At 34.7% G+C, this 12647-nt stretch overlaps 1 pseudogene; it reads left to right on the top strand.

Annotated features, from left to right (window-relative positions):
- Positions 1–9032: 9032 nt before the first annotated feature.
- Positions 9033–9799, top strand: LOC150098960 (small ribosomal subunit protein eS6 pseudogene; annotated as a pseudogene).
- Positions 9800–12647: the final 2848 nt, after the last annotated feature.

Genomic DNA, 12647 nt, shown 5'->3' with positions numbered 1-12647 from the left:
TAAATACGCATGTTCTAAACAAATTTAAACAAGTTATCGTGGTTTAGTTTTGCTAGCTTCTGAAGAGAATTTTGGATATCTAATAATGCAAGTAATACAGAGTCGTAACCATGACATACGATATAGTTATGTATAGTTATGTGTATTTCAAAAGCATGTACCTCTAGAATAGTGGGGAGGGCGGTGAAAATTTTAAGTGGGGATGCTGCATGCACAAAAATAAAAAATAAAAAATTGTGTTTTTCCTAATCAGTAACGAATTTATTAATAAATGCATTTACATATTAAAAAATTGCTTTATTAAAAATATTTCACCCTCACCACGAACAAATACCAACAATAAAAGTTTCGTATCTCACAGAAATAACGCGCGCAAGCAAACGATACACTGCCCAAACTCTTTAAATTCAAAAAATATAATTCTTTTCATATTTTCAACAGTGACACTCGTCTTTTCCTTATCAGGTTCTTTTACGTCCACACTGTAACAAAAGTTTAGGAATGTCTTAAAGGATATTAAATTAATCAATAGCCCTTCATTCATCTTAAAAAAAAACACCTGAACTTATTTTCACTGAAGTAAGTGAAACTTGATATCTTTACTGTCATATTTAGTTGAGTTAAATTATGTCTGATTGTTTATTATCACTCAAGTAACTTTAGGATTGTAAAACATTTGTAATTGGTCAGGTCTTCATGAAGTGCTACACACATAAATCCAATTCCTTTTTCCATAAGTAAAAAGAGGAGTACAGAAATACATTATTTTCCAGAGTGAATGTAACTAATTATAATCTATCCGAGTGGTATGAAAAATTAATATTGCTTAAGTATTTTAAATTATTTAAAAATCTGAAATGTTCCGTGATTCTGAAACATATTTTAGAAATATTAATCGTATGATAATTCTTGGATAAGCTAACATAGTCTTTAAAACTGGTAAAACAAGGGAAAATTAAAAAAAAAAATATGCCCTTAAATTAAATAGTTCACTGGGCAGACACACGCGGCACTGATTTACTTTTCCTGCAGACCAAAGCAAATGGTCTGCTATATAACAAAATACAAATGGACAAATACAAAACTTAATGTTTCGCAATTTTGCGACTAAAAACACCAATATGAATTTCATTTATCCTATAATAATACTCTACTCTACTCCACATAAGACGAACAAAGCAGAAAAGTTTGTTTTTATACTGTTCTAAAATATATAAACACCGAAATACATTTACTAATGACAAGATAGCTAAACATTGGAAAATTCAGCAACTATATTTGTTTGCTGTTTATATTGAGGTTATTCAATTTAATATATATTTATAATTCAATTTAACTATTTTTTTTGAAAATCAAAATACCTATAATTCTGTAATGATATCATAGATTATGTTAAATAACCTTACTTGAATTTAAGATGAAGAATAAATAATTATAGCAGCAGAAGACGCAAAACTTTAAAATAAATAAATAAATAAAACACGCACAAACATAAGTTACTATTACAAGCAGACGAACACTTACGTTACATCAACTATCCTAGGTACCAGATTAGAGCGTTAAACGAATGATATTAAAATGTATACAAAAACATTATTAGCAAATATCAGTTCAGCACAAAAGAAGCAAAATTAAACATCATCAATTTTGATTGATAAAAATAGCTTAAGAACACAAACAGTTAATAACTTAAAAAATTAAAATATGAAGATAGCACACAATGCGGCCATATGCTTTAAATATTCCAATTTCATGATATTTAAATTAAGAAATGATACAAGTGGTTTTATATACAAAGAGAAAAATTCGTTTCGAAATAAAGTAAAGATTTTCCGAGTAAAGATTTTAAGGATGCTAGTTCATGCTATTTAAATTTATAAACGATGAGCAGTTTTATGTATAGGATGTAAAATTTATTTATATGTGATTGCGACAGTTGGGGGGGGGGATATATTAATTAACGAACAGTCATTTTTTTATTATTTTTTTTTAAATTTCTTTTAAACAAGAGGCTTGCACCAAAAAATTCGCCGTTTGAATTTTCAGAACATTAAACAGTACTGTAATGAAAGTAGTGGCTATAAAACTGAGTCAAGTTTTATCTACAGTATTTCTATTAATAGGCTTTCCGTTATTTTCTCAATTTGGAACTTATTTTTAAAGAATTAATCAAATTATATGTTACTTAGAGAATTATTCAGTGTAATTCAACATAATCAGTAGAATTAGAGAATTATTCAATTTGGTTAGCTGTTTCTTAGAAAATTCATTTTCTTATGATGATCTGCATTAAATTATATATCAAAGCTTTAAAAAATTCGTATTACAAACTTCGCATCAATATAATTTCTTAAACAATAAAGTTCAAATGTAAAATATTTAACATTCAGATATGCCTTTATATGAAAAAATAAATAAATGTTTATCTAATTTCGATAAAGAACCATATTTTTTTAATCTGCTTTTCTGCTAAAATAGCATCGTAGTGTCCATATTCACGCGGTAGAATTCCACCACCAACAAAGCATAAAAGAAATTATGTGCCATCTGGTCCAAGATTCCCTCTCGTCCGGGAGCTTAAGTATTGAAATGCGATCAATTAATTACCACAAATAAGTATTTTTTATAATTTCCACAAATGGTTTGTATTTTCTTTCAGGTGATACACATTTTTGTAAATTGTTAAGAACCTTGCGACTATTGGTTACCGAAGTTATCAATAGCCCATAGAATTTTTATAGCTATACCCTGAAATGCGTTCAGAAAAACTGTGCAGCCATCGATCTGTTCATAATACTGTCATCAAAGTGGGTGTTGATGATAAATTAAAAAAAAAAAAAGGAAACAACAAAGAAGGTATTTGGAGAATGAAATTCCATTCTCCATATATTGTTGTTTCAGTGTTCTTTTTATTTTTTTTTTATTTCCCACAGTATTATATTGATGATGATCCACAATACGTGAATCGAAATATTTGTAATTAATCTATCCTAATGAAATAATTTTTCAACCGTCTACGTGTAATTTCCAACTACCGGAACTTTATCTAGAACACTTTTCAGCCAGTCCCCGAGGACGGCATTAGGACAGCATTATAAGAACAGTGGGAAACAACTGGATGATTGTGTCTTGTGAGAGAGGAGTAAATATGATTGGCAGAGACACCTTTGCCAAGTGTGCTCCTTTTTAATGCTTACTTCTGTACTAAAAGATATATATAATATTACCAAATTGACTACTGATCAGTAAGAATTGACGTGAATTTCTGTGCTGAAAAGCATAAATGTTCCGACCATGATTTGTATTCGACAAAATTAGTTTCATAATATCAAAGGAATGGCTTAGCCTTCAGATTTTACAAACACTGTTGTAGAATGCACATTTTTGTTTTCTTTTCTCAGTTTCAGTTTCTGGCTAACTGGTCCTTTTTATAACCTGTCCGCTGCCCAAGGGATGTGCTCATGTACTCCAAATTTTTACAGAATCAAATCAGCCAAATATTTCTTCACAGATGCCTATGAAAATCATGAAAATCAATCCCTGATCGCCTTTCGTCAGCTGTTTGTGATGGCTACAGCTAAAGTAAAGATTAGCTCACCATAGATTTCTGAAATATAAAATAAAAATGCTTTAGACAGTATAAATTATATCTCATACAACTTCGTAAAAATTCACTTATTATTAGTATACAACGCATTCTATATAATAGCAATTTATGATTTATTTTAGATGAAATTGAAAATATCTAAGTAGTGTTCTCAGTTCGAACTCATATGAAGGTGGTAGGGTTTTCTCCTTCCGTTTGGTTTGGCTGTTTTTTTTTTTTTCCTTCTCACTGAACGGAATAGGCAAAGCGACTGGAGTGTATGCGAATTTAATGTGCATGTTATATTGGTGTCGTAGTCTTAGTTACTTCTGCTGCAATGCGAAACGCATCCGATTTTGAAATTCTCATTACTTGCTATAAGGAAGATATGCCACTATCATAACTATATGAACTTTGTGGCAATGACATTATCGAAGATTGTTGCTATGACTGTGCACAATAAGAAGATAACGATTTAGAATGCAGAAAGTTGGGGTGTCTACTAGGAAATGATTAACAATCTAGATTTATCTCCAAATATTTTATTTAAGTGTCAAATACTTATTTTAGAAACAAAATTAACGAATACAACTTATTTCTAATTAAACCCACAGAAGTTATACTGAATAATTCCAAAAATCTACTTCTTTGAGATTGTTATTAAGTAGTAGACTATTGATCAATTGATGATAATTGTAGGATACCAAATTTACAATCAAGACGTTAATTTGTAATATCCGTGTTTGTCTGCTTATTTTACCGGTTATTTTTGCATCGTGAGAAATTGGATAATTTGGATTTTGGGGGTGGGAAGGATGAATGGACTTTGACGTATTTTCATACTGTTTTTATGCTTTAAAAGCTTTCGAAATTTATGAGTGTTTTTAGGGTAATTCAAACTGTATAGGAGTAAAAAATAATTTAAATTATTTATATTATGATAAAAAATCATTTTGAATAGAAAGTGACAGAGTAAAAATCCCAGAAGACATGACTGAAAGGAAATGTAAAAAAAAAAAAAAAAAAAATGGACAGTATATAATGAGATGGTAAGAGACTGAATGCTAAGAAAGCAAAAAAGGACAAAGATTGGTTATCAAACTTCAGTTGAAAATCAGAAAAGAAAGCCATAAAATAAAAAGGATGTTTGCAAATGCTAAATCTCAGAGAATTAAAGAAATCCATTTGAGCAATTACACAGAGAAAGACAAGTTGGTTAAAATATCTTGATAAAAACAATTATACAGACAGTATGTAGAAGCAGTACAAAAGGCTGCAGAATTAGGACACATCGGAAAATTGTATTAGGTGACAAGAAGAACATGTTCTGAAGAAAAGAAGCAAATAAATGCTTTAAGGGATAAAAATGGTTTGCTGTTAACTAACTGAAGAGGATAAGATTGTTAGACGATGGAAAAGCTATTCTGATGAGACTTAATGTAGACAGCAATATAACTGACGTGATAAGAAGTTAATAATGAAAAAACTTCCTATACTCATAAGTACATATTTAAATATTACATTCGACTTCTTCTTCTTCTTCTTTCGCTATGCCTTATCCCGTGTTAGACGAGGTCGGCGTTCCCATCTTTAATCTTCTTCTTCCAGATTCTCCGGTCCAGGGCATCTTCCCGACTCCATCCTTTCTCCCTAAGATCCTCTGCCACCTTATCCCCCATCTGAGGTTGGGCCTGCCTCTTTTCCTCCTTCCCTCCACCTCCATAGGCTCCACTCGTTTACCAACATACTCCTCACTCCTTCTCTCTACATGACCAAACCACCTCAGCCTGCTTTCTTGTACCTTCCTACCGATCGGTCCCACCTTTATCGTCCCTCTGATGTAGTCATTCCTTATCCTGTCCTTCTTTGTCACACCACTCATCCATCTCAACATCCGCATTTCCGCCACCTCCATCTTCCTCTCCTGTGCCTTTGTTATAGGCCACGTCTCCGCGCCATGGAGCATCGCCGGCTTTACCACCATCTTATACAGCTTTCCTTTCATCTTACAACTCACTCTCTTGTCGCACAGGACTCCGCTCATCTTCCTCCTGTTCATCCAGCCGCATGTTATTTGGTGCTGTATTTCCTCATCCAGGTCACCATTCCTCTCGTCGACTGACCCAAGGTACTTGAATTTCAATAGATCAAAGAGATAGGGGCTCAGAGTTAATCCCTGATGGCGCCCTACGACAATGTGGAACCTCTCTGTCATGCCGACACTAGACCTGACCTGAGTTTTCGCTCCCTCATACATCTCCTTCACCAACCTCACGTACTTTTCCGATTCCCCCCTTCTTCCTCATACACCTCCATACCTTTTGTCTGGCCATTCTGTCATACCGCTTTTCCAGGTCTATAAACACCATATGTAGCTCCGACTGCATCTCCCTATATTTCTCCATCAATCGCCTTAGCGCCAATATTGCATCCGTTGTCCCTCTTCCTGGCATAAAACCAAACTGCTCCTCACCAATTTTTGTTTCCCGCCGTATCCTTCCTTCCATTACTCTTTCCCATATCTTCAACGTGTGTGACATCAGCTTGATCCCTCTATAGTTGCCACAATCTTGAACATCTCGTTTTCCCTTGTAGATTGGGACGAGAATGTTTTTCCTCGATTCCTCTGGTATCTTTTCCTGATGGGCTATTTTCCTCATCGGATCCCATAACATGTCTACGCCCTCGCTGCCCAAGTTTCTCCACACTTCTCTAGGTATCTGGTCCGTCCCCACAGTCTTTCCATTCTTCGTTTCTCTCAGTGTTCAATGCACTTCCTCTCTGTTTATATCTTGCACCGATCCTTCGTTTGCCTCTCCATTCTCACACCTCTCTCTTGGATTCTCCTCATTTAGTAGATTACTAAAATATTCTTCCCATCTTCCTCAGATTTTGTTCTCCTCTTGTAGTACTACTGCTGTGGCGTCCTTTATCTGCTTAACTGATGTTATGTCTTTCGAGGCTTTATTTATAGCTTTCGCTATTCTCAACAACTTAGCTTCACCACCGTTTCTCTCCAGTACTTCACAAACCTCTTCAACTGCCCTCGCCTTCGCCCTTGCCACAGCTCTCTTTGCACTTTTCTTCACTAATCTATATGCCTCCTTGCCAGCTCTGGTTCCACCCATGTGCCATTTTTCTTTGCTTCTTTCTTTTCCCCCGACATTATTTAAATATTACATTCGACTCAATATATAAAAATGAAACAATGAAAGTAAAGGAGAAGTTCAAGAGTGGAAAGGCATGCTGCAATGATAATATAACAATCGAAATGCATATGATAACTGAAGAATTTGCTCTGATAAATTCCAAGGATTCTTTAAGAATGTGCTTAAGACTGAAAAGATATCCAGATAATGGAAGGAAGCAATGATAACTATAATTCCAAAGAAAGGAGATCTCACTCAATTTGAAATTTGGAAATGACTACTTTATTCTCAGTACCTGTAAATTTTTTCTCAAATAATTCATAAATAGCATTAAAAGTGAAATATAAACGATACTAAGGCATGAGCAAGTTGGTTTTAATAGGTAGGAGTATACTGTGCATCACAGTACTCCTGTTCCTTTACCTCAAGGAAAATCACTGAACAAGGAATGGAATTTAAAAGCTCGTTATAACTAAATTTTATAGATGTGGCCAAAGTATTTGACAATATTGACAGAGAAACATTATGGATAATTATTAGAAGCCATGGAATCCTTACAAATACGCGAGAATAATAAAAGAAATGTATAAGGAAAATAAAACTTCTGTTATTGCACAACAAACAGCACTAAAATGGTTTGAGATAATGACTAGTGGGAGAGAGCATTGTGTAATATCTGGTTTAATGTTTAACATAGCCGTGATTGGATTCTGAGAAAAGTTCCAGGTGTAAGAAGAAATATTAAATGGAATCCTTTATTACAACTGGAAGATCTAGATTATGCAAACGACATTGTTTTGATATCATCAAAATACAATGATGTGTAAGCAAAATCAGAAGCATTATATAAAAAGCTGCAAAAGGTTGGTTAAAGTAAATATGATGAAAACAAAAGTTATTAAATTGAACATTAAATGTCACAAACAAATAAAAATTGATCAACCTGCTTTAGAGGTCAATTCCACCTTTTAAAAGTGGAGTTGACTTCAAAAGCATGTACTAAAAATAGACAGCAGAGAGAGAGAGAGAGAGAGAGAGAGAAAGATTCCAAGAGCAACACTGAGATGAATCCCGGAAGAAAAGGACTAAACTAACTGAGCAAAGAGAAAGAAGAATGGCTGGCAGAGCGGAAGAATAGCAGAATTAGTGGTACAATATAGAGGTATCTGGAAGAAACGAATCTTGGCTTTTAGTACCAATGGGGAGGGGAAAGAAGAGAATAAGTGAGCAGTGTTAGGGTAGAGGTTGGTATCTTTCCTAATGTCCCAGATCAAATAGCGCAGTTAGAAGAGCAGTGTGCCATGGACCGTTTTGAAACGACGTGGTGTGCTTCTCGTCATGTAAAGTGAGAAACATTTTTCTGACACAGAGGGACTATACATTGATGGTGAGTTAATTGGTGTCGCTCGGAGATAGAAATGTTTTTCTCTTCCGTAAAGTAGTATTTTTTATCCTGGATAGTCATGAATATCGGAGAAGCAATGGACTCTAAAGTGACCTGAATGCAGTGGACTAATTGTACACACACACACACACACACACACACACACACACACACACACACACACACACACACACACACACACACACACACACACGCGCGCGCGCGCGCGCACGCACGCACACACACACGCGCGCGCACGCACACACACACACACACACACACACACACACACACACACACACACACACACACACACACACACACACACACACACACACACACACACACACACACACACACACACACACACAACAATATAGTCTGAGGATTACAGAAGATTATGTACCGATCAAGAGTAAGGGCAGTAAAAAAGCAGAGCAAGAGCATCTAATAACTTAAATCCAACTGAAGGCCCGAAGACCATATATAAATCGATCAATTATACATTTCTAACTTTGGTATATGGTATAGCACCATCCACCTTTTTTTATTTAATAGTTTTAGCGTATTCAAAAAGCGCCATTTGGAATCATATTTAAAAACAATTCAAGTTGTTAAATAATGAAAATACGAAACTTTTGTTTCAGTTATTTTATTTAGCAGGTTTATGAAATTAAAATATATTCCATATTTTTGACATGCACTGAGCTCCAGTTCGGCATGTAGATTCAGCGTTTAGATTTATTATTATTATTATTATTATTATTATTATTATTATTATTATTATTATTATTATTATTATTATTATTATTATTATTATTATTATTATTATTATTATTATTATTCGTTGAACAGTGTCGGCTATTGAGTGTTCTTCTTTTAGTATGCTGTTTTACATGGAGGTATTTTTTAGGTTTTTAGAAATGAGGCTAAATATTTGATATCCTGCAACTGGCTGTCAGAAGCTGATTGAAGTTGATGATGATAGGAAGCTGCGGATATTTTATGAGAAATGAATGGGACAGGAGGTAGAAGCAGATACCCTAGGAGATGAATGGAAAGATTATGTAGTAAGAATTAGTGGGGGCAATGATGAACAGGGTTTCCCAATGAAGCAAGGTGTACTAACACCACGGCGTGTAAGGTTGTTGTTCTCTAAAAAGGTCATTCATGTTATAGACCCCCGTCGCATTGGAGAACGCAAACGTAAATATGTAAGGGGATGCATTGTTGATTCCAATCTTAGTGTTTTATGTTTCGTCATAATTAAGAAAGGTGAACAATATATTCCTTGTTTGACAGATAGTAACATCTCGTTAACTTGGACCTAAGAGAGTTAGCAAAATTAGAAGACTATTTAACTTGTCAAGAGAAGATGATGTTCATCAGTATGTTGTTAGTAGGCCACTTCCTCCTAAAGAAGGAAAGAAACCTAAAACAAAGGCTCCCAAAATTCAACACCTTGTTACTTCATTTATGCTCCAAAGGAAACGCCCTCGACTTGCCCTCAAAAGTAAGCCCGCTCAGAAACGTAAAGATGAAGCAGACGACTATGCACATCTTCTTGCTCAAAGATCTAAAGAAGCTAAAGAAAAACGCTCTGAAGAACTCCGTCGTCGTCGGTCTGCTTCCCAGCAAGAATCTACGTCTTCAGTTGGCAAAGGAAGTACCAGCAAATGAGCATAAAGATAGTTTTATGTAAAGCCATAGCAGTACTGAATAAAATAGGAAACTTCTTAAAAAAATTATTTTATTATTATTATTGGTAAATATCAGATCTGTCAAATGTCAGTCTATTTCGAAAACAGCAATCAAACCAATAAACAATAACTAACCGGTGTCATCTTCAGATAAGCTTAATAAAGAAGCTTCGAGGATACAAGCTGAGATATTACAGCTGAAATCCCTCAACTGGGATCAACACAAAGAAAAAAGTCCATTTATTACAACTACAGCATTTAAAAATTTACAGCAAAATTTGTAAAATATATAATCTATGTATATATCATCATCAGCAGCAGCAGCAGCAGCAGCAGCCATTATCAATTCACTGCTAGATGAAGACCTTTCCAAGATTAGCCAAAACTGTCTGTCCATGGCTCTCCTTTCCAATGCACTCCTGTAAATCTAATGATATTATCAATCCACCGTGATTTCGGTCGCCGTCGTGATCGTTTCCTTTCATGGAATCCAATGCAGTACTTCTTTTGTCCATCGTTGATCTTGCCTTCGAGTAATATGCCCAGCCAATTGCCACTTCAGATATTTCACTCTTCCTATGATGTCTAAGGATGCCTATGGACTAAGGATTCACAGATATTTATGAGAAAGAATGACAACAGTCGAGTTTATATAATTGCATGAGAATCCGACCTACACAGACTACCAATATAAAACACTAACTCTTCACATCCTTAAGAACAAGATTAAAAATCGCTTAAAAACTATATAATGGAGATCTCAAACATAGGCGAACATATCCAGTCTGACAATATGAACTTCAAGGTCTTTGACTCTGAAGAAATGGTCAGACAACATTTTCACCAATACCGATTTCACTATCATACACACAAACATAAGAAGTATAAATAAACACTGGCTTACATTGATAACGACATAATTTTGGAAATCACAAATAGCGACAAACATAGTATCAAATACGCAATAAAAGAATATACAGACCCCCACATAATAATCAACTCAGTTTTCTGCATGAGTTAGAAGCATGGTTAAGCGGCATCGAACCCCACACAACACATAGGCTCATCCTAATAGGAGACATTAATATAAATACTCTTGACCACACTTCTTCAAATACTAACACATACCTTGATATACTGTCAGTACAACATAAACCCTACCATTAACTCTCCAACAAGAGAAGAAATACTCAACATATCACTAATACAATCATGCATTGATCATATCAACATACGTTCTCCCATCCACCATACATATACATCATCAGTAATTAACGTCAAAGTTGCGATCACTACTTTGTCTGAACTTCGTTTTATTACGTTACCTACCCCCCCCCCTCCAACCACCACAAAATTCGACAAAACTCGATCATATTAAACCATCTCACCGGCCATTATGGATCAAATACGCATCCCCATATACTTCGTATCCATCATATATTTCAATGTAATATCAATGGTATTAAATTTTAATACGCACTTCGCATCCATGATAACTTGAACCGGTAGCATGGATAAAGAGCATTGTCGACAACCTTGTAACAAATACAGACTGGGATTGCCTACTTAAAATAAATGATCCTGTAACATCATCATCATCATCATCGAATTCCTACCATTTACCCTCAAGGGGGTGTACAGGATATGATAGTACTACATGAAAAATTTCCATCATTACTAACTTCCTATCTACAATTTTCCTCCAAATCAGTCTGTTACTTGTCAAGACTCCAACATTATCAGATCTTATATTTCTATCGTCTAAGGCACTTTGTACCGTATCAATCCACCTATATCTTGGTCTTCCTCTGGGTCTTTTTCCTGCCAACCTTGCAGAGAATACTTGTTTTACTAATCTTTCCTCGCCCATTCTGTTTAAGTGACCATCCCACCTGAGATTAGATCTGCTAACACATTCCTGGATGCTGAAATGTCAAGTTCTTTCCCAATATCCTCATTTTTAATATGATATTGCCATTGATGTCATCTGTTCGTGCGCCTAATCTTTTTCAGGACTCTCATATCTGCAGTCACAAGTCTCTGGTTCAAGTGTTTTACTTCTGACCCAGCTCTCAGATCCATAAGTTAAAATTGGTTTGAACACTCTCTTGTATACAGCAAATTTAGTGTTCCGACTAATTTCTCTCTTATTTCATATCAATTTATTCAATTGACTTCCTACCATACCAGCTTTGTTGATTCTGTTGTCTATTTCCATATTTAATTTACCATCTTGACTAAAAACCGTGCCTAAGTAGCTGAAATGTTTTACATGTTCCACAGGTTCTCCATTCACAACGCAGTTAACATTCTCAGTGATTCTGCTTATTTTTATTGTCCTTGTCTTGTTATTGCTGACCTTCATACCACATCTAGCACAACAGTTACTCAATTTAGTCAGGGAATTCTTCAGACCTGTTGCGGATTTATTTTGAAGTATAACATCGTCCGCATAAAGCAAAGAGCTGACATTAACATCTCCAATCTTGATATCAGGTTTAATACCACTTTCTTTCATAATGTGATCCATATAGATAATGAATAAGAGATGGGATAATATACATCCTTGTCTAATACCAGATTTAACATTAAACCATCTTCCTGTACTACTTAAAATAAATGATCTTGTTACATTATATGAGAATTTCCAAAAAAGTTGGCAGACATATACAAAAAAGCAACAAAACATACACAAACGAGGCGACAAACAGACAATAATCCCTGGAAAAATGGCAACATATTAAATAGTATTACTGTAAAGGAAAATCATTGGAAAAAACTTAAAAAGTTACCCAGTAACACACATTTACAAACATTATAACACAAGA

Source organism: Typopeltis vanoorti, chromosome 15 (assembly GCF_054136105.1).
Source record: "Typopeltis vanoorti isolate ZY-2024b chromosome 15, IOZ_Tvanoo_1.0, whole genome shotgun sequence".
NCBI classification, from domain to species: Eukaryota; Metazoa; Arthropoda; class Arachnida; order Uropygi; family Thelyphonidae; genus Typopeltis; species Typopeltis vanoorti.
Note: the sequence above shows the minus strand (reverse complement) of the source record. Positions and strands in the feature narration are given on the sequence as shown.